We start from the raw sequence: 22,600 nt of genomic DNA, 5'->3' as shown, positions 1-22,600 counted from the left end.
TCAGCTGATTGGTGGGTTCATCGTGGGCTGCCAGTTGCCACACTGCTCCAGGCCGCCCCTGCATCAGTGTGCTTCAGCTGATTGGTGGGTTCATCGTGGGCTGCCAGTTGCCACACTGCTCCAGGCTGCCCCTGCATCTAGAGCTCAATTCAAAAACGCAGCAGCTAGAGTACTCACCAGAAAAAGGAAATTCGACCACATCACACCAACATTAATAGAACTACACTGGTTACCCATACAGGCCAGAGCCGACTTCAAGATACTCCTCCTGACCTATAAAACCTTAAACGGACTCGCACCACCTTACATGTCCAGTTTAATAAATATATACATCCCTCCAAGACCACTACGCTCCCAGGATGCTGGAAAACTCACAGTCACAACACACAATAAAATAACGGTTGGGGGCAGAGCTTTCACACATCGTGCCCCCTGTCTCTGGAACGCTCTCCCTCAGGATGTCAGAAATGCAAACTCCCTGGACATATTTAAGTCGAGGCTAAAAACACACCTTTTTATTGCTATGCTATTTGTGTCTTTGATTTGTTTTTTGATGTATTAATGCTGTAAAGTGCACAGAGACCCCTTGGGGTGATTTTGTACTATAAATAAAATAAACTGAAACTGAATTCAGGCAAAAGATGTTTAGCATATGGTGTTTGTTCCCCTGTTTGGTCTGATGTGGGTTTCCCCCTTGTGAAGCTCTCTACCTTCAGGCAGTATCTAGCGATACAACTAATAGCATTATTAACCAGCCAATTAATGATTAAAATCCATCCTCCTCCCCCCCAGAGTTTTCAGTGGAATTGAACAAGTAGGCAGGCTAGTGTTGTAATAGCATTTATTTTATTTTATTTTTTAAGATTTGTTTTTTGGCTTTTCTGCCTTTATTGATAGTTACAGTGAAGATGGACAGGAAAGAGGGAGAGAGAGAGAAGGGGAGAGACATGCAGCAAAGGTCGTCATGAACGGGACTCGAACACGTGACACGCTGTCAGGCCAAAGCTTAAATATGTGGCATGCGCCTGGACCACTTGGCCAGCACGGGCACCCTTGTAATAGCAATTTTAGCCTGTGTCTATCTGGTCAAAAACATTTCTGTTGTATTTAATTGTATGTGAACCATTGCTCCTTGCAGTGGTGGAAAGTAACCTTAAGTTACAATTTGAGGTATTTGTACTTTAGTTGAGTATTTCCAATTTCCAATACTTTTACATCTACTCCACTACATCTCAGAGACAAATATTGTTCTTTTACTCCACTACATGTATGTGGAAACTTTAGTTACTAGTTAGTTTGTAGATTTTGATTATTATTACAAAACATCTGCTATTTTCAAAAGATTTGTATACATTTTGAACTTGTGAAATGGGGCATTCTGCATAATAAGTACTTTCTACTGATACCAATACTTTAGTAGTTTCACTGAAGTAAACTTTGATTTCTAGACTTTTACTTGTAACAGAGTATAGTTCTACATTGCAGTATTGATACTTTTACTTAAGTAACAAATGTATATACTTTTTCCATCCAACAGCTGACTTCCCCCACAGACTCTACTCTCTGTGTCAGCAATCAGCATAATAATCTGTCCTAAAGGATATTATCATGCATGGACGTCCTCAATGTAACCAGTCAGCTTATACATACAACCAGTCATTTAGTTCACTCTGTTCATATTCATCACCATGCATTTAGGGAGAGCATCTCTGTGTATAAGAAGGGTTCTATATTGGTGCTCTCCTCTGGGTATTTTCCCCCTGCTGGGGGCTATAGAGGCCTCCTTGCATGTCGAACCAATGCTCCGTCGGACCATAGTATGCCTCCCTGTTCAATGTACTGACTCGTCTTCAGTACATTGTCAACACTTCGCCCGGACTGATTACTAAAGTGCCAAGATTTTTGTATTTTATTCCAGTTTTTCATGCGTTTATGAGGTGACAGTACTTAATTAATAGACCCCTTGGTGTGGTTGTTATGTGCAATGATGTCTTCCCTTTGTATTTAGGGTTTCTTCCTGGAGGCTGAAACCTTGACAGTCAAATGTGCCAATGAAAACATCCCCTCCCCTAACCCCTCCCCCTTTATCGTGCAATAACAGCTGTGCATGGGTGCGGCTTCACTTCAGGTGGATCACCACCCATCACCACCCACCAGGCAGACCAAGCATACTTAATGAACTGGTGGGCGTGTCCACATAAATAGACATTTTAACAAATACTGTACAATTTTTGAAACAATTCTTACTCCTTATATACAGTATATAATAATACCTGATGCTCATGTTTTAGTGTGTAAAAAAAAATCACGGCACTCTATATTTAATATTTTCCACAATAGTCTAAATTATCTCAATAATTTTGATTTGTTGGCCATTATTTTGTTTGTGTGACTAGTGTATACATTCACAAACATGTTCTGTAGCCTAATTTTAATACTTCAGCAACCAACAGTCCTGCGACGAAGTCCATTTCCTAGGCTGAAATGAGCCGCCAGTGTCTCTCTCGTGTGTGTGTGTTTGCAGTGTGGTCCTGCAGCTCAGCTAGTGGAGGTGACGGAGGGCTCCTCATCCTCGTGTTTAGACTGGCTGTTTCCTGTGTGGCTGCTTGGGGGAAAAGTCACTGCAGATACGGGCCAATAAAACATAAACACTGAACAATGGGCGATGGAATGAGGGGGGGGGGGGGGGGGGGGGATCTGCCCCACTGAAACACTGCCGGACTATCAGTGTCCTGCACCAACGCCGTGTTATATTATACTTTCACACTGTATGAAAAATGTACTGCGTTTGCATCATAATGCAAAACATATCGGCTCATCAACACACACCTGTTTCAGATGTCAGTTTTTCTATATGGGACCACCTAGAATGTATGAAGACAGAAAGCTTCAATTATTTTTCTTTTGTTTTGTTTTTAACTATGTAATGAAAAAATACATTGTATTACGTTTTAAATTGATTGTATGAGTGTTCGGACCCCAGGAAGAGTAGTCTTCACTGTAGTGAGGAATAATGGGGATCCGTAATAAACATAAACATAAACTTCCAGTGTATACAGGAATAAGGATGCACTATATACAGTATGATACTTTTGGAAGTTACTGGAAATGTTTGAACAAATTGTCAACCGTCTAATTTGTAACCCATTATATAGAGGCTAATTGCAAGTGGTTAGTGGCTATAATTACATGGTAGCCTAATTGTTGATTCATGGTAAGCATTAATTCATTTGTACTAATATTTTGGCAATATTGCTTTTTGTCATTCAGCAGACGTTAGTGGTGTGAAATTGACTTTCATGACACAGCACTGTTGCTCTCTGGGGTAATTACGTTAAGTTGTGTGTTTATGTTAACTAAATGGGCCTCATGCTGCTTGCCCTCTGACCACAGTGGAGGTGGGGAGACTGGAGGCACGCTGGCACATTAGTTTGCCCGGCTGAGTACCAGGCAAGTCTATCTGTCTTTGATCCACCGGCTATATCAGACGAACCTTGCTCCACCATTAAAGCGCTATCTCTCCCCGGGGAGGGTTTGTCTTTCCTATCAAAGCAAGGAGTCTGCCCCTGCCTGCCTCACACAACTGGACCCCAGCGCCTGGGTGGTCTCGGGGCTTAGCCGTGTAATAGTGGCGCTGAGCTGTTCCCGGAACTGGTGGAGTTCTAGTGAGAATGCCTCATTTCAACTGGAGAGGGGATATATAGGGCTGATAACCTAGATGGGACTGATACGGTCTCAAAATGAACTAGACGGAATCATATACTTGCATGGGAACAGACCAAGTTTAATTAAATCTGTTGGTGTTATGAAACCGACGGCCGTTTTGAGAATCGAGAAGTGCAGAGCATTCACGTATGCAAAGCTTTCATTCCGAGACCAGTGTGCGTCAACTCGGCACGGAATTGTTACAACCATGCATTGTATAAATGTTGTATGAATGACACTTATTGTGTCTGATGACTGTTATGTCAGAATGGCTGTACGTCACAGGAAGTCTGTGTTGGTCCGATCCAGTTCCATGCATTAGTATGGACATTTAACCAACACATTCTGTGCCAAAACGTTTGAATCCGTTTTTAGTAGCACAACCCTCCTGTGCCAGAACGTAATATTACGTTTTTATTCAAAATTAAAATTAAAATTACTTTTTTCCTTTCTTTTTTTTATTTTTATTTTTTAATCTGAAGTGCACGAAAAAAATAGAATTAAGGCCTACAGTATAGTAGGCTATTTATTGACCCATGGGGAACACTCGCTCATCCCCTGGTTCGCAGACATTTTTCTCTATGGAGAATACCAGTCATCTTAAAATCGTCTCATATAAGAATTGTGGTCCAAAAATAAACAAACTGTCTCTGCGATATTGTTGAGGAGGTGTCCCTGTATCGTTTACGATAGTCAGTCACTCATATTAAGATACAGTCTGTTTCTAGCGAAAATGTAACTAATTCAGCAGCAGTAACATTAGTTTTCTCAGTCAGTTGATTCTTTATAGGAGTGAAACCGCCGGGATGATTTGTTTATTTTTCAAGCACAGTTCTTATATGAGGCGATCTAAAATAAATACCCCTATAGGGATTATAATTCTATAATCTATAACTATAAATGCACCAAGTCTCTGTGTACGTCTGTAATCCATGTAACCCGAGAACCGTTCGCCTTCAAATTCGACAAACGCGTTCCACACCACCACAGGGAGTGCAGTGCCCGATGTCGAGTCGGTCGGACCCACGGTTGTCCAGAAACGCCCCAAAAAGGCCTCTGCCCGCGGGTTCTGGACAGGGCCCCTGCCCAGGGTCCATATATGGAGCTGGCCTGTTCTGACATCCCAACACTGCATACTTGGGCATGGCTGACACAGAACTCCATATGTAGGAATAAAGGGACACATACAGAAATCATTCTGACGTCGGGCATAAAAGGGACACAGACATAATATCTGGGTGGAGCATTCATTTCCAACTTGCATCATTCCAAGTAGGCCAGTGCCCAAGGTGCACCGCCATAGAGGTCCCACAGGCACCTACCTCTAGTTAAAAACATACACATCTTAGTGCCCTCTAGCGATATTGACGTCAGACTTTGGTGCTCTATATACGGCTCCATTTTCATACTCACTTGGTAATGCCAGTGGAGAGAGGTATAGGGGCAGGGCAGATTGAGCTGGGGGGGAAAGGCTCAGTCAGACTATAGAGCACTGCATGCTTCTTCTCAAAAGGTTTCATGTCAAGGACCTCCAAATTGATGCATTTGGCCACAAACTCCCATCTGAAAATGATTTGTGGCAGGGACGACCAGAACATGAAGGAGATTCATGTAGTAAAATAATACTACTACTAATAATAATACAAACATCCGTAATCATTCAGAAGTTTCCAATATACTTTCAAGATTAAAATGTTTTCAAAAAATAGCAGATGCACAAGCTGTACGAGCTCGTAGATCTGCTATTTTTATAGCAGCCAGCGTATAAATGGATCAGGGGTTAAAATGATCGGGATGCTGTATTGATACTTTTGTTGGGACCCTGCACTGAGTTGAGAATCACTGGACTAGACTAGAGCACTCAGGTCTGTAAACGAATGGGGGTCCTTGAAATTAAAATGTTTGAGGACCACTGCGGTATTGATTGGGGAAAGCTACAGTATAATGTAATGTAAGCCCCAGTCTCCCACCCCTGTCCCATGTCATGATGTCCCCAGTCCCACCCCGGACACTTTTCAAGGTTGTTCGTGTGGTGGGGGGTATAGCAGTGGAGGGGGTGTGGTCTATACTCCTCTCTACCCCATTTCCTGCTTTCCACACCAGCTCTAATTGGACATTTTTGGGTGGCCTTGTTTATTTACATGGACGAAATGCGCCGAGGTTGTATTTATATTTTCATGGCGCGTTCTCAGCAGTGCTGCATTACATAGCCTTCCCTTGAGAGATCTGTGTGCGTGTGTGTGTGTGTGTGTGTGTGTGTGCGTGTGCGCGTGCGTGCGTGCGTGCGTGCGTGCGGAGGCAGAGAGTGAATAGGAAAAAAGGGATTGAATACAGTCCAGCATTCTTGTGAATCATTTTGTTCCTTTTATGAGTGGTGCAACCACTCCAAGGAACAGCAATGTCCGGGACTATGTGACTATGTTTAGAGTACCAGTAGGGGCAAAAGTGGTGCTGTTGTGCCAGAGAGAGAGAGAGAGAGAGAGAGAGAGAGAGAGAGAGAGAGAGAGAGAGAGAGAGAGAGAGAGAGAGAGAGAGAGAGAGAGAGAGAGAGAGAGAGAGAGAGAGAGAGAGAGAGAGAGAGAGAGAGAGAGAGAGAGAGAGAGAGAGAGAGAGAGAGAGAGAGAGAGAGAGAGAGAGAGAGAGAGAGAGAGAGAGAGAGAGAGAGAGAGAGAGAGAGAGAGAGAGAGAGAGAGAGAGAGAGAGAGAGAGAGAGAGAGAGAGAGAGGAGTTGCACTCAGTTCACATGGGTGTGATTTTTTTTAAGAACAATTTTGTTCTTTTGTAAAGTTAAACTCAAAGCAAGAAATAGTTGAATTATTGTTTCATAGATGCACCCTGTTCTCCATTCAGAACCCAGAGGTAGAGTTCTCAACACTGGGTTCTGTATGAACGGCAGCTCCAGGGTGACAAACGGTGCATGCGTAAGTACCAGGACACTATTAATAGATGAACAAATGGGCACAGCGGTTGCTGGGGTGTGGTCGGCGCTGGTTGCTTGCACCTGGCCGGCAGGACACTGCTCCGTGGATGTGGTGCCCTATGTTGGCCGGTGATGGCTGCGCCCGGGGGCGCCACTCCGTGGATTTGTCTATAGCTGGAGGCCTGGATGAGAGGGGCAGTGATTTGGTCAATCACTGCTCGACCCGCCCAACTGGAAAGTTGTTTCACCTTTGTTTTCACCTATCACCACCAAAACTATACCCTGTACCTGTATAGTGCTGTACGAATGAAATGCAGCATAAGTTGTGTTCATTTTACATCGGGAGTGTAAAGAAATAAATGTACCCCGTCGTCCCATTTTGTAGGCTTTATTGGCAAAAAAAAAGGCTCGGTTCAATATATTTTACGCTCATAATTTCGACGGCGTGTTAATGCAGCGAGTCATATGGAGCTGGATGAATGAAACCAACGTACCAAACACTACAGCTAAAACCCAAAACAATTCCGGGGCTCCAGACAACATCAACGCTGAGTGATCAGCTGTAGAGCTCTTGCGATATTCTATTTTACTTTGTCAATCATTGCTGTATTTGCATCATGAAGGATTTCTCCCTTATCCCAACTTCCAACTAAACTTGTTTCGCTTCAGTCCCAGTTCCCACCTCCTCCTCCTGTCGTTCAGTGCCCTGAGGGGCACTTTATCTTGTTGTAATCACTGTTATACATGCAGTGTGAATATAGTCACTATAAAGTGGTCATTGGGTGCTGTAAGTAAAGTTTGGTGTGTTGATCTTGCATAGATTTATGTGACATTTTGCACACCCATAGCCACTTACAGTGGCTAACACTTTGCACAACTGTGATTAGAATGTGTTAAAACTCTTAAAGAGTATCTCTCTCTCATTCAGAGAGAGTACTACTGAAGTGTACAGACACCTGCAGCAGGGGTTGCATTTCATTAGTTTTCATCATAGGTGTCTTTCACGCCTCTGAGTGTGACTAATCTTTGTTTGATGATCTCTGACTGGGACCAGGAGGAAAACAACTAGCATAAACACAACAGTTTTTACAAACTCTCATTGCTTATACATCTTTCTTTGAGATTTACATCAGACAATTACAAATCTGATCTTTTCTCCCCTATTCCGACCTTTTGAAAATCATGTGATCGGAGCCGATTTCCGATCACCCGATCCGATCGGGACAACCCTAAGTATGATAATTATACAATACTGACCGTATGATCCTCGCCGAAAAGAAAAGCAGGAATGACCAGCAATTATGAATGATTAGTATTACTATAAACTTTATAATATAAACTTTAACTCAATGCTTTATAGTATAACGCGAGTATTTATACTTATAATGATACAGTGCATTGCACGTATGTTTACAATGCTCTATAGGAGTGGGGTTTCAATCCTTTTTATATGAAGGTCCATTATTTATTTGGCATTTGAGCCACGGGCCACAATTTGGTGAGATTTAGCCCCAACACGTAGAATTGTACTTCGTTGTCGTTGGATACGATTTTGTCCACAATTCCATGCTGTATTGATGTGGTACCATTAGGAGAGATAACAGGCAAACATTTCTCAAGGGGCACGGTGGCACAGTTGGTAGTGCTGTCGCTTGACAGCTAGAAGGTCCTGGGTTCGATTCCTGCTCGGGACGCTGTGGGTGCTGGCGGCGTGTTTCCTCCTCCGCGTCATCAGTGCCCATACCCGAGGCGGGGTTGGTGAAAGGGCCTTCCTGTGTGGAGTTTGCATGTTCTCCCCGTGTCCCCTAGGGTAGGTACCCTCACAAAAAACATGCAGTAATCCTGGTCTCTAAACTGCCTCCCCCTGGCCAGCCGGGGCGCCTGATGGAGGGGAAAGGAACTGGTTGGAATAACTAGCCAGGGAAAGTCCCCCCTGTCAGGTGTAAAGGAGCAACTTGGACACTCAGGCATCAAGGTAGCATGAGTTCAAGTCTGTTGCTCTCCCCATGTCCCCCATATATGGGGACTAGGTTGGCGGAGGGTGTGTAGAGCCCAGGATCACATTAGATAAATGACACAGGGGTGAAAAATGGGTTACAAAATCGTGGGATAAAAATAAATAAATAAAAATTACATTTTTCAAAACACGTCTAATTGTGCAGTCTTCCATGCAGTGAAATAATAAATAAATAATGTTTAACAATAATTGAACTCTTCAGAGTCCATTTGGTTTAATTTTACGCTCTCAAGAGTTATCTATACTCTCCATCATTTAGCTGGGGACCACCTGGAACCCCCTCAAGGTCCACTATTGACTATATTTGCAGACCGCGACCATCTTGCCATTGGAGTTTGGAAGCACTCGTTTTCGGTAAAGCAACCTCCTGCTGCCTCCTGCATTATGTGCAAATTCAAAACAGGTGGTACACATGGGCTGTTGAGTGATATTCAACAAGCACTTCCAAACTCAAACGGAAAGTAGCTCATGCCACATGTCTATACAGTGGAGTTTTATGAAACACTTTGTAGATAGAAAGAGGATAATTCTAGCTTTTCGTACAGCTGCAATGTTGGTGAGTTTGACGTCCTTTAATACCATGAGAGAGGACTTTTCTGTTTGGATGTATATGGGCTGTCAATGGCAAAATTGCACCTAGTTACCACCCTGCCATTAACTTATTGGCAAGATGGCCGCGGCCTGCATTGTGGTCCATAGACATGGCTGAATAGTTCTTGTCGGCAATAAGCCATACAACGAAGAAGCAGCAGGAATGAGGCCTCGGAGTGAGTGGTGGTGGGACGTGTTTATACTTCAGACTGGGACTGCTGAGTGGCGGAAGGCAGGGCTTTCTAGTCAAGCTGTGGCTACAGAGAACCTGGACCCGGCTTAGGATAAAGTAAACACACACACATGCATGCACGCACGCACGCGCGTGTGCGCACACACACACACACACACACACACACACACACACACACACACACACACACACACACACACACACACACACACACACACACACACACACACACACACACACAGCAAGGGAGAGGGCTCTCCCGTCCTCCTTGCCTGTCAGCTGGAGACCACACACCCAGACCACACAGAGTCTGAGCGCGGGCCGAGTCACTCTCACGCAACATGGCCTCCGAGCTGTCACTCTGACCGTCATCCAGACCCAGTCCAGTCCCCGTCCCCCCACCTCTCTGTCGGCTCAACATTTTTGCAGTGCCTTTTTAAAATGTTTTCAAAAAAATTGCATAAATGGATAAAGTGGTTTACTGTGATGCTGTATTAACTAGGCTACTTATTGCTGGCGTGGTTTGAAAATGTCTGTCCGTCCGTCCGTCCGTCCGCCCGCCCGCTAGACGGATGGGTTCTTGGTTCAGAGATCCAAGAACCATTGGATGACTATTTCTATGAATTTGATGCATTACCTTGTGTTGTTCTTGCTTACTGTAAATCACCCTGGATTAAGAGTGTCTGCTAATTGCCTAAACTGTAACCTAAATTGTAAATGGTCTGAGTCTCCTTTGACCAAATACGTCGGGTCTCCTATATTCTATCCCCTTTCTTTTAGGACATTTTTATGATACCAGAAAACAGGAGTTTGCAGTGTTAACACACCCCAATAAGAATGCATAAATACATCATGGGTGTGCAGCACGAGTGTTTATGTATGTGACTCATGTGTATCTGTGTGCATGCCGCGTATTAGCCCGTCTCCGGACCCCCCGGGTTGAGCTCCTTTGGACCCCAACCCATAGGGTCCGGTATCACCAAAGCAAAGCGACATGATAATTCTCAAACGCACAATGACACCGTTGCGTTTGATTTTGCTGCGCTGTTCGTGTGTGATGCTGACATATTCCAAAAGAAGCATATATCTGCTATAGGAGCCAACGGAGACAACCGAACCCCCCGCGAACGGCGCAGAAGCCGTTCGCCGTTTTTAATCTTTGTCAGACCGTTTTGGCAGCTCTGAAATTCTCTCTTGTTGACATCCCATTGTACCGCCTCCAGCATCGGGGTTGGCTACCTGCGCCTCCCTACGCGCCTCGTAGGCGCAGCTAGCCAACCGAGATGTCAACAAGGAGGGACCGAAGAGAGAATTTCAGAGCTGCCAAAATGGTCAAGCACAGTTTAAAAATACTTAACGGCTTCTGCGACAAAGGAAAGTTTCATTTATGTTTCCGTTGGCTCCTATAGCAGATATATGCTTCTTTTGGAACAAATAACTAGCACACCCACAGCGCAGCACAGGGGTAAATCAGGGTAAGTCAGATTGCATCCCATGTCGCTTGAAGTCGATGATAAGGAACCCTACGTAAAGTCATCAAAATGTCAGAAACTTTAACGTAGGGTTCCGAAAGGAGCTAGCCGCGTATATGCCTTTGTCATATATATGCCTAAAACTCTGTCGTATGACGTGTCTACAAGTTTGTAGATGTGCTATTTTCGGTGTTGTGTATATGACTAATGTATAAATCAGGCTTTAGTGCTACACCAGGCACAGGGACGCACACATAGACATCAAAGGGGGCATCAGCCCCTGCCCTTTTACCCGTCTGTAAAACAACTGCCCTTTCCAGACCACGAATGCAGGATTTATTATGGTTAAAGAAATGCAAATGCCACTCCTTTCCACCTTTCCATGCCATACCCGGAAGGCAGCATTCAGTCTTCTGAACTTGAACGCAGCATTTTACGTTGAACACATCTTTTTAGAAACCCATGTCGTACACTGCATCTCCACTAGCTAAAGATTGCTGGGTTACGCCCCGAAAATAGCTGATCTACAAGCTCACAACACGTCGCAGCGTGACGCGTTGTGAGTTTGTAGATCTGCTATTTTCGCATTAAAAGTGCCCTCTTACGGGATGTCAGCCCCTGCCTCTGTAACACTCTCTGGCCAGGCAGGTGCTCGGGGGCGGGGCATTACAAGTGGTCAAATGTACTAACAGTAAATGTGCTGATCGCAGGACTGATCCAGTTACAGTGTGTGTGCTCCAAGGGGGCAGGCAGACTTTCCAACGTTGAAGCTCTGGGTCCTAGTGGTAGGAGGATGGACTACAGGCGGACCCGTGGATTCATGACCGGGAAACCCCGTGCAGCTGGGCTTTAACGTTGAGCGCTCGGTTGCCCTACGTCACTCAGGACCTCAAAGTTGAGGTCCTGGGAGGGACTTCCGGCAGTCTTCCGGGTGCTTCAAAACGCCACTGAGCAACTTCCACTGACATGAATAGCTGGGGGGGCGGAGCTTCGCGCCAGTTCAGTCTCTATTATATATATACTCTATGGTGTGCTCACATAACGATTGCCTTACAATGTTGGTGGGAATTCATACTTGGTGGTGCTCTCTGTCCAGCTTTATCACATTGCCCTCTGCTGGTTGTTTCTGATACTGTATATACTGATGTTATGTATAGTGATGTTTCTTTTTACCACTTGGGAGCTTTGTAAGCGCCTATAGGCTCCAGGCCTAGGCCAGGCCAAAGCGAGAGAACGGTATAATAAAAAAAACAATGATGTTTTTTTTATTGATTCATTGGAAGTTTTTATTTCACAGTATGCAGAGTGGGTACATTTCAAGCGAAAGCACAAGTCAATGCAAAAACTGTTACTTTGTGGACTATCCATGATTAAGCATTACACTTAAGATGGTACCATCTTCAATTAATCTGAACATTTTAGAGACATACAAATATACACTTCTATAAAAAAAACAGGAAATCATCATATGAAGAAAGTAAAAAAGGGAGAAAGAAACCCATTTACAGTTGATTATCTTCAGTCAAAGCAAAGCCACTTCATGTATCATAATACAGGCTGTGTGTGTGTGTGTATGTCTGCGTGTCTTTATGTGTGTGTTAGAATCCACGGGAGGTCACGTGCAACGTTTTTGAAATGTTTTTTTACTTTAACATTTAAAAACTTTAGTGGATTTCATTGGAGGTCATAGTACTGGCGTCATAGATGATTGACTGATTGAATACTTTATATTAGACAGAAATGCAAACGGCAACAGAGTAAATGCAGTCCAACACTTGGTCTAAAAGTCAGGGACGTGCAGAGTGTTAAGAGAGGCAGGGGCTGAAATCTCGTAAGAGGGCACTTTTGAACAAAAATAGCAGATCTACAAGCTCACAACGCGTCGCAGCGCGACGCGTTGAGAGCTTGCAGATCAGCTATTTTCGGGGCGCAACCCAGCACTCTTCATCTACTGGAGATATGGTGTACGACATGGATTTCAAAACAAATTGTGTTCAATGCAAATGTATGCGTTCCAAGTTCAGGAGAATTCTGAAAAAAAGCTATTCTCCTGAATGCTGCCTTCCGGTATGGCATGGAAAGGAAAGGAGGGGCATTTGTATTTCTTCCACCATGTAGTAAAATGCTGCATTTGTTGTCTGGAAAGGGCAGTTGTTTTACAGACGGGTAAAAGGGCAGAGGCTGAAGCCCCCTTTGATGTCTATGTGTGCACGTCCCTGCTAAAAGACAATGTCCTTGCCGTCTTGTTTCCATTGGGGTCCAGATGACTCACGTCATGGACTGGCCACCACTGTTTCAACGTGTACAGTACACCAAAATGACTGTACATATTTTATTGCACATATTCATCGGTGCAATAACCCGGCCAATGTGTTCCTTCTAAATAAACTAGTCAGCAGCAAGCAGCTCAGCCCTTATCTTCTCCTGCCACGTAGCCTACTGTAGACCACCATATTGTTCTGCTCATCGACCCAGCTGTTTACACTCATATTGTAAACAGATGGGCCAGTGTTTTCTGGGGGTAGCTGAGACGTACAGAAAAATAGAATAAATCAACACTCAAGTATAAACACATCTGAAGTTCTGAACGATGCTGGCTATTTGCGATAATAGGCCTACTTTTGTGGGCGGCAACTCACATTCCTTGTTTTTCATTTTCATACAACAAAATTAATACCCTGTGTGCTGCAATGGCACGAACAACATTTGTTTTTTTAACAAATATTCTGTTAACAACTGATTTTCGTGGTGACAACTATTGGCACAGGAGGTCACAGCATCAGCGAGGGTCTGGAAGCTGTTGATTGGTAAGTGTGTGACTGTGACATCAGCACCATGAGGTCAAAGGCCATGAAAGTGGAAAATGAGGTCAACGCCTCCCTAACCCAGGAGGTCAACCAGCTCGGGTCAGTCGGACTCCACTGGGGTTGAACGGCACTGTCAGCTCAAATCTGAACTCTGACCCGAGTTCAGTGTTGAATTACAACAATGGACACATTTCCAACAGTTTATAGGTATTCTCAACATTATATGTTTTAAAGGATTATAGGGCAATATTGAGTGTAATGTCTTTTTGCAGACAAATGGCAGAAGATTGTTGGCTTTTCAGAAATAAATATAGAATTATAGAAAAACTATGCAACAAAAATACAAATGTGTGCAGTGGGTGAATGTGCCACTGCATGATGGGAATCTGAGTGTTTTATTCTCTGAACCAAGCTCACAACGCCTCGTTCGGTATATCGGCTATTTTCACAATTTATTAGGGGTGCATGATTATGAAATTATGACCGATATCCGATCTCCGATTATTTGCAGGGTCATATCTGCCGATACCAATTCTGACCGATTCCGAAATTTTACGGATTATGCTGCCAACACAAACATTTTGAGACCGATCCGATACCGATGTGGCATTTTTATGGCCAACATGGCCGATTTCGATATGCTACCGATTATAGTATAGTTTGTTGATTACTTTGGATGCAGTAATATTTTTTTTAATTTATTTTTTCATTTCATTAATTCATTTATATTTTTATTTCTATATTTTTTTGTTATTACATTTTGAATTGTCACTTCCGTGTCATCTGGGGACCGCCCCAGAATCATGTGGGGACCCCGCTGGGGGACCTGACCCATATGTTGAGACCCACTGGTCTCTGAGGCCATAAGGTAAAACGTGTCCCATGCAGGCTTTGTGCCAGAGAGTAACTAAGTACATTTACTTAAGTACTGTACTTGAGTACAATTTTGAGGTATTTGCACTTTACTTGAGTGATTCCAATTTCCAATAACTTTACTTCTACTCCACTATACATCTCACTCAGTCAGAGACAAATATTGTAGTTTACTTTTACTCCACTATACATTCATTTGAATTTTTTAGTTACCAGTTACTTTTTTTGTAGATTTTAATTAGTATTACAAAAATATACATTAACCCCTTCAGCCCTATATATACATTTTGGCCATTTGAAGATGTAGATTGGCTATTTTCAAAATATTTGTATGGATTTGAAAACTTGACATGCAGGACATTCTGCATATTGAGTATTGTGCTTTATTGTGTATACTTTTGTGCTTTTGCGCAAGTACATTTTGAATTCCGCACAGTGTTATTTTGTACAGTATTTCTATATTGCAGTATTGATACTTGTACCAAAGTATTTGAGTACTTTTTTCCACCACTGGTGGCCACCCAGCGAATGCATGAAAGTGATACTCTGACCACCCAGGCCAGAAGGAAGGAAGGGACACGTACTGTATATCTTTACACTCACACGCTCGTGCGCACGCACACACACACACACACACACACACACACACACACACACACACACACACACACACACACACACACACACACACACACACGGAAACGCGCACACGCACACACACACACACACACACACACACTGGCGCACACAGCTTTGCAATGCAATGCAGATGTGTTGATGCATATTAAAACCTGAATTGTCATGTTCCTGCACGTGACATCCATATTATACCTTTAAAGGGAAACTTCACCCTTTTTGCAAAAAGAGATATGTTAATGATGTTTAGAAGCTTTAGAACACTTTCCTGGGGGTCTTCATGTGTGTAATATGTGGTTTTACAAGATATTTTAGATTTTTGCAGTGAGCCCAGTGTCTCTGATGTCATGGACACTGGGCTCACTTACTTCCTGGACTTACATAAATGCACCATTTTTGTCTCAGTAAGACAGCCCTCCACCCTATCCACAAGGAGGAGCAGTGCACCAAAGCATTATGGTAATAGTAGTCCAGGAATTAAGTGAGCCCAGTGTCGATGACATCAGAGTCACTGGGCTCACTGCTAAAATCTAAAATATCTAAAACCACATATTACACACATAAAGACCCCCAGGAAAGTGTTCTAAAGCTTCTAAACGTCATCAACATATATGTTTTTTGCAAAAGGGGTGAAGTGTCTCTTTAAGATCCGGTGCAGGTTTTCCAGCCTGTAAGGGAAGTCAACACCAGCAGAGGTCAGAAAAGTCCACTGATCTTGTTCATTGATTGATTGATTGATTGATTGATTGAAAATGTTATTAACAGATTGCAGAATGGGTACAGTTCAAGGAAAGTACAGGTCAATACAAAATCTGCTAAGAGGATAAAACCAGAAAAAGACGTGTTTACATCAGGGTCCTCCATTTTCAATTCATCAAAACATTTAAAGACATGCAAATAAAGCTTGAACTCTTTGAGCCTATGTGAAATGAAGTAACAATTTTGTTCAGTTCTGATTATTCTAAATATGGTACAAACTAACTATAATATGTATAACTATGTTGAAATAATTAGCCATTTTAAGACAATTTAAGTTTTCTTTTTAAATAACAAAACATTATGAATATTGACTGAAGTCAATACATGTTATCTCTTCTAATGGAATCTAAACGTTTGATTAAAAATGGCTTAAATGGAAATGCTTATAGTGACAAACACGATTGTCTAATTTGGCACATTCCTCACTGTCCCCTTTAATTAGTAACCCTTCATTTGCTTCAACATTATTATCCCCGCCAGGCCTGAAGGCCAAAGGCGAGGGATTGAGTGAATCTGTCCGTCCGTCCGTCCGTCCGTCCGTAAACTAGCAGCTAATGTCAGGTATCGCTGGGCCGATCGGTGTGGAACTTTGCATGCATACAGGTCGAACAAATCCCTGGGTTGGCAATCTGGGCTGGTGGGGATCTGTGCTCTGAGGAGCGCTCTTTTCTCGTTGAAATGGCATGAAGTAAACCCATCTTGGTCACTGCTGGCCCTCCCATGCTTCTTTGAGTGTCAAACCGGCAGCGTGTTAACTTTGATACTTCCCCCCTAAACTTTGATGCTTTACCCCTGAGCTGCAGTGGCTCAGAGGTAGAGCGGCCGGATGGTAACCGCAAGGTTGCCAGTTCGAACCCGGGCTCCCCCAGAGTTAGTGTCGAAGTGTCCTCCTTGAGCAAGACACTGAACCCCTAATTTCTCCTGATGTGCTGGTTGGTGCCTTGCATGGTTTCCGCCGCCATCAGTGTATGAATGTGTGTGTGAATGGGTGAATGTAATGCACAATCTCTGTAAAGCACCTAGGATAAAGGTGCTATATAAATGCACCATTTACCATTCATTTCTCTGTAAAAAAAACCCCAAATTGGATATTGAAGGTATTACTCGACTAGTGTGTGTCCTGTTCTGGGCCTTTGACTGGAGTGGTGAGGTTGATGTGACTCGTAGTAATAACGGCTCATATATGTGCGGAAAAACTGAAGGTTGACCAAAAAGCCACGTAGCTTCCTGCAGACGGGGAAACACAGACCTTTGTGAGTCCTTCCCCTCTCTCTGACTCGTTTGCTATACTCATGAGGTGGTGGTGGTGGGAACTGCTGATCGAACAGCATGACAGTAGCTGCAGATATATGATGTGTAGATCATTCAGATATTAATTGACATCTGGGCGGGAACCCCTTTTGGTGTTTGAAGGTTATACTTTAGCTATTGAAAAATATCAGATCTACAAGCGTATAGCGCGGCACCGAGTGCCGCACTATACGAACTTGAATATACGAACTTGAATCTTTGAATATATATTCTTTCAGAGCAAACGTTTCTAACTCAAATCTTTGCTTCTGAAAGGTCCCTGGAATAACATATTTTCAGATGGGGGTCAGCGGCCAATTACATATAGTTTTTGCGGGTCCTTGACATGAAAATGTTTGAGAACCACTGACATAGAAACATAGTTTTTTCAGAAAACTGTCTGATATAGAAGACATTTGTAGAATCGATCTCGGGTCAAAATGGGTTAAGACAAATTTGTACATACAGTATTTCATATACATTCATTTGCTGTTTTCGTTCGTATCTCACTAGAATTTCGCGGGCCTTCGGCCCGCTCATCCCAGAGTTGCGTTGCCCCGCGTTGCGATACAGAAGTCCACAGATACAGAAGTCCACAGTGACACGCGTTGTATGCAGCTGTTTTGTGTTGCAGCGCGTGCGCGCGCGCGCGTGTAGTGTTGTTGTTCTTATCCATAACAATAAATGGATCAAATATGCTCTATATTAGTTATGTATAGATTTAAAGCAGTGGCTGTCAAAGGTGTGATCCAGGGACCCTCATGGTTCCTTGAGGGGGTTCCAAATGGACCCATTATAGGTCTGTAACTCTGAGAGTGTACAAATGGAACCAAGTGGACCCTACAGGTCTGTAACTCTGAGAGTGTACAAATGGAACCAAATGGACTCTGTTATAACGTTTAACTGTGATACTGTACAAATGGAATCAAATGGGACTCTTATGGGTCCATTTGGTTTTACTCTCAGAGTTATGGGGGTCCTTGAAATTTAAAAGGGTTGAGAAGCTGTATGCAATGGCTTATGTCTTGTAAAAAGAGAGACCAGCCTATTCTCCAAAGCATGATATCTTATGCTTTGCTAGGTTGTACAAATTAATATTGGGTCAATATAATTTGCAGGACTCACGTGTGTGCTCTCTGTCTCTCTCGCTCTCTTCTCTCTCCTCCGTCTCTGGGGTGTGTGGGGGGGGGGGGGGGGGGGGATTAGTGGCGCTGCCTGCGACAGTGCTATACTTCTCCAGCAGCGGTGCAGAACCGAGAGAGTGACACATTCTTGTGGATGTAAACTGCGCAAGTTGTAGCTTTAAAGTTCGGATTGTGTAGTCGCACCGGTGGTACAAAGTGAATGTTACAACTCGCACGGTGATGTTGTAAGGCGCAAATGCGAGTACCTAGTCGCACTGTCGAGCCCTGTGTAGTGTAGTGGCATTTTCGCTGCATCGCGAGGCGATCCAAATTCCCCCCCGCGCACGCACGCACGCACACACACACACACACACACACTGGACGTAGCTGTGTGTTGTTGCAGCGCGCGCGTGTGCGTGTAGTGTTGTTGTTGTTGTTCGTGTCGATATTTGCGCGTCGGTTTGTCCCGCTTGTACCACGCCAGGTTTGCACAGTGCGCTCAGTGCGATATTTCCGAACGTGGGCGTTGTGTGTGTGTGTGTGGGTGGGTGTGTGTGTGTGTGGCTGGCTGTGTTTTGTTGCGTGGGGATCGCCATGTGAGGGGGCTAGCCAATAAGGGCCCTGTGTTGCATGTGGAGAATTGTGTAGGTGAGTGTGTGTGGTGTAGCCGAACGGGGTGGTGAGGACATGAGGGGGATGTAGCACAGCAATCGGTGACCCCTACATTAAGCTGTGTTGCTCCCAAGATGCAGTGCAAATGCGTGTTGTAGCAACCGTAGCCAATGGGAAAACAGGATGCAGTGTTGCCAGGTCCGCGAATTGTAAGCGAGTTGTAAGTAGCGTGTTGAATGGCATTTTTTCTGGGCTTGTTTTCATAGACCTGGCAACAAATTAGGCGGGGGTGTCGGTGCTTGTGGCGTGTTTGTGTTTATTATTGATATTGATGTTGTTTGTGAGTGTGGACGGGAGGCGGCTGTAGTGGCAGTGCAATGACAGTTTTTACGCGGGTGTTGTTGACTGTGGGCGTGCGGCGCGACATGAGGAGATAGCCGTGGATCGACGCGGAGGGTAAGACTGTGTCGTGTTAGTGTGTTGTTGCAGTGTGTGTTGCAGCGTGTTGCAGCGTGTCAGTGACGTAGTAGCTGGTGCCTTTTGTTCCTGTGCGTGCTTTTGGGGACATGTTTTCAATTGTATATAAGGATGTTAATGGCCACAGGATGTTTATGTATGGAGCTCTTTTCTCCACTAGACTAGAGTCCACTTTTGAGCGTATTTATGTGTTCTTGTGACAGGTGTTTGGAATGAAGTTGACTGTAAATGGTTTCGTGAGAATGTGTGTGTTTGTCTGTGAGTCACTGATGTAAGCGGGTTATTATGAGTGTGTAGGTGGGGGAGTCACACGGTTCATCCTTGAATCCCTAAATGTCAAGCCCTTGCTGTGGTTTGATACAAAAAATGTACGCTTTGACCACTCAGGAAGGTGTTTTGTTGTTGTTAATGCGTTAAAGGGGCATTCCACTCATTTTCAACATTTTACTATGTCATTAATGTACCTTAGAGCTGTTGTGTGGAAAAAATAAAAAAGTTCCCCCATTCTGTGTTTCCTAGAACTAGAGGTCTGAAAAAAATCATCAAGATGTGTTTCACCATGTTAATGATTTTTCTCATAATTACAGTTCTAGGAAACACAAAATGGGGGGACTTTTTTATTATTTCCACACAACAGCTCTAAGGTATATTAATGACATAGTAAAATGTTGAAAATAGGTGGTTTTCCCCTTTAACCTTTATCTGGACAACACACACGCACGCACACACTCACTTGGCTTTTGTTAGTTTTCCAATGCAGATTAAAGTCATGTGAGGTCAAATGGTGTTGATTTTTGTTGTGTAATGTTGTCCACAGCCGAAGCTAAAAAAAGCCATGACTTTGAAGTGTCTGATCTATCTGTTTATCTGTGAGTCAGTCCATATCTGGGGAGGGCATTCTGAAGAAAACAAAACAAATCCAGCATGAAATTAGATTTTAACTGCTAGCTTGAAATGAGTAGAACTAATGAGGATCACGCTAAATCTTTCCTGTTCGTGATTTTGGGTATAAACAACTGCACCAAATTGTGAAAGTGATGTGGTTTGAAGTATAAAGGAACTAAATGCAGAGATTGAAACTGGACTGGAGCCCACTCCCCCCTCCCACTTTAAACCTAAACTTTAAAACAGTGGTTCTTCAATGTTTTTGGAGAATTCATTAATGCAAGGGTCCATTTGGAACCCCCTCGCTGATCTCTGAGGGTCCCATGAAGTCCCCACTTTAATGACTTTAATATTGGAGGTAACAATTTACAAAGAGGCGAGATCTGGAATGGCATGAACTAATATGATCATTAACGTGAATTAATGATGTTCAAATACATTAGCAAACCATCAGATTATCGTCTCGTTTTGTTAGTAAAGAACAAATGCATGTTGTTTACCAAGTAAGTGATATACTACTGTACACAAGCCACAGGGGAGCCACATATTCTATTTGTAAATAATTTGTTCATATTATACAAAAGAGTCTGTTTAACACTGCTAATTTACTGCTTCTACTGTTAAGTTGAACTGGCATGCCTGCAGTTCAAGTGACTAATATGATTTGGTTTCATTCTCTCGTGTGTGTGTGTGCGTGTGTGCGTGCGTGCGTGCGTGCGTGCGTGCGTGCGTGTCACCATGGCTTGGGAACCATAGAGCCCCTGCGTGGCTGGCCAGTGGAGGTGACCACATAGGTAGTTTTCCTTCCCATTTGTTAGCAGCCCATGTAGATTCATATCAAGTGGAACAGAATTGTGGTTTCTCAAAATATTACAGGACGAGCATGACATGACATTTATACTAGGTTCTTCTGGGTACTGTCCTGCCAACCTGTGCTATACCGTACGACTGCTAATAATGGAGCAAGCAGGGCCTAACCCCAAAGTTCTACATTTCAGTTAGTAACCCCCCCTCTCTCTCTGTCTCTCTCTCTCTCTCTGTCTCTCTCTCTCTCTCTCTCGGTGGGGGGTGTGTGTGTGTGTGTGTGTGTGTGGGGGGGGGGGGGGGTTAGTAGCTCTCACATGCCAAAACACCACTATTGTTGTCTTTCCTTGGTTTCACTTCACTTAGCAGTATGAGCACCCGTGTGTGTGTGTGTGTGGTGTGTGTGTGTGTGTGTGTGTGTGTGTGTGTGCGTGTGCGTGTGTGAATATAGCATCAATGTCAGTTTAACAATTTAACACTAAATTAAATACGTCGGCTATTTGAAATATCCAATCTACAAGCTTATACATCTGCTATTTTCAAAGAATCTTGAAAAAAGTTGGAACATTTTGACAACACACATCTTGCATGGGTGGCCCCGCCCCCTAATGACTGCTTTTATACTTGCTGAGAATAACCGATCTACAAGCTCACAACGCGTTGCACTGACACTTGAGCTTTGTAGAACTGCTATTTTCAGCATGCAACCACATGTAAAATGACTTGTGTCTTTTAGCCTATACTTATACTGGATTTCTTGTCCACTAGTCCCTAACATTTTAGTCTTAGTTTTAGTCGTCATAGCTTAGTTTTCATTCAGTTTCCATTCATTTAGTTTCCATTAGTCGATGAAATCAACACTGGTCTAAGCTCATATTAAGTTGCCTCCAATAATTCATACAATGCATACAAAGACAAGACTTCTCATTCATTCATACGCCGTCTCCGTCTCCCCCCCTTGGGGGGGGACCATTCTTCCTGTGCACCTGTGCTTAGTACTTCCTGTCTCTCAGTCTCTGTCCGCTTAACACTGTCAACCCCCCCCCCCCCCCCCCCCCCCCCCCCCCCACACACACACACACACGCACACACACACACACACACCACCACCCCCTCAAACCGCATCCTTCACACTGTCAGAACGGTGCGAGCAAAGCCAGACCATATTTCAACATGATACGCAGACAAGGACTCCGTCACATCGTGAGCTTGTGCACTCACTCACACACTTGCAATAGAGAGCCAAAAAACGGACGGGGTGCGTATGTAGGGTGGAACAATCATTGGATTGCAGTCATATTGTACTATGTATATATCTTTGCCACAATACATCACTGGGCTATCTATCTCACCTGCGGACTGTGAGTCAAGTTCCCATCAACGCTCACGCGGACATTACCGGGAAAACAATGACATGCCCACAGACGAGCCAAAT

Source organism: Electrona antarctica (assembly GCF_951216825.1).
Source record: "Electrona antarctica genome assembly, chromosome: 19".
In the NCBI taxonomy this organism is placed as follows: domain Eukaryota; kingdom Metazoa; phylum Chordata; class Actinopteri; order Myctophiformes; family Myctophidae; genus Electrona; species Electrona antarctica.
The sequence above is the reverse complement of the archived record's forward strand: the minus strand, read 5'-3'. Positions refer to the sequence as shown.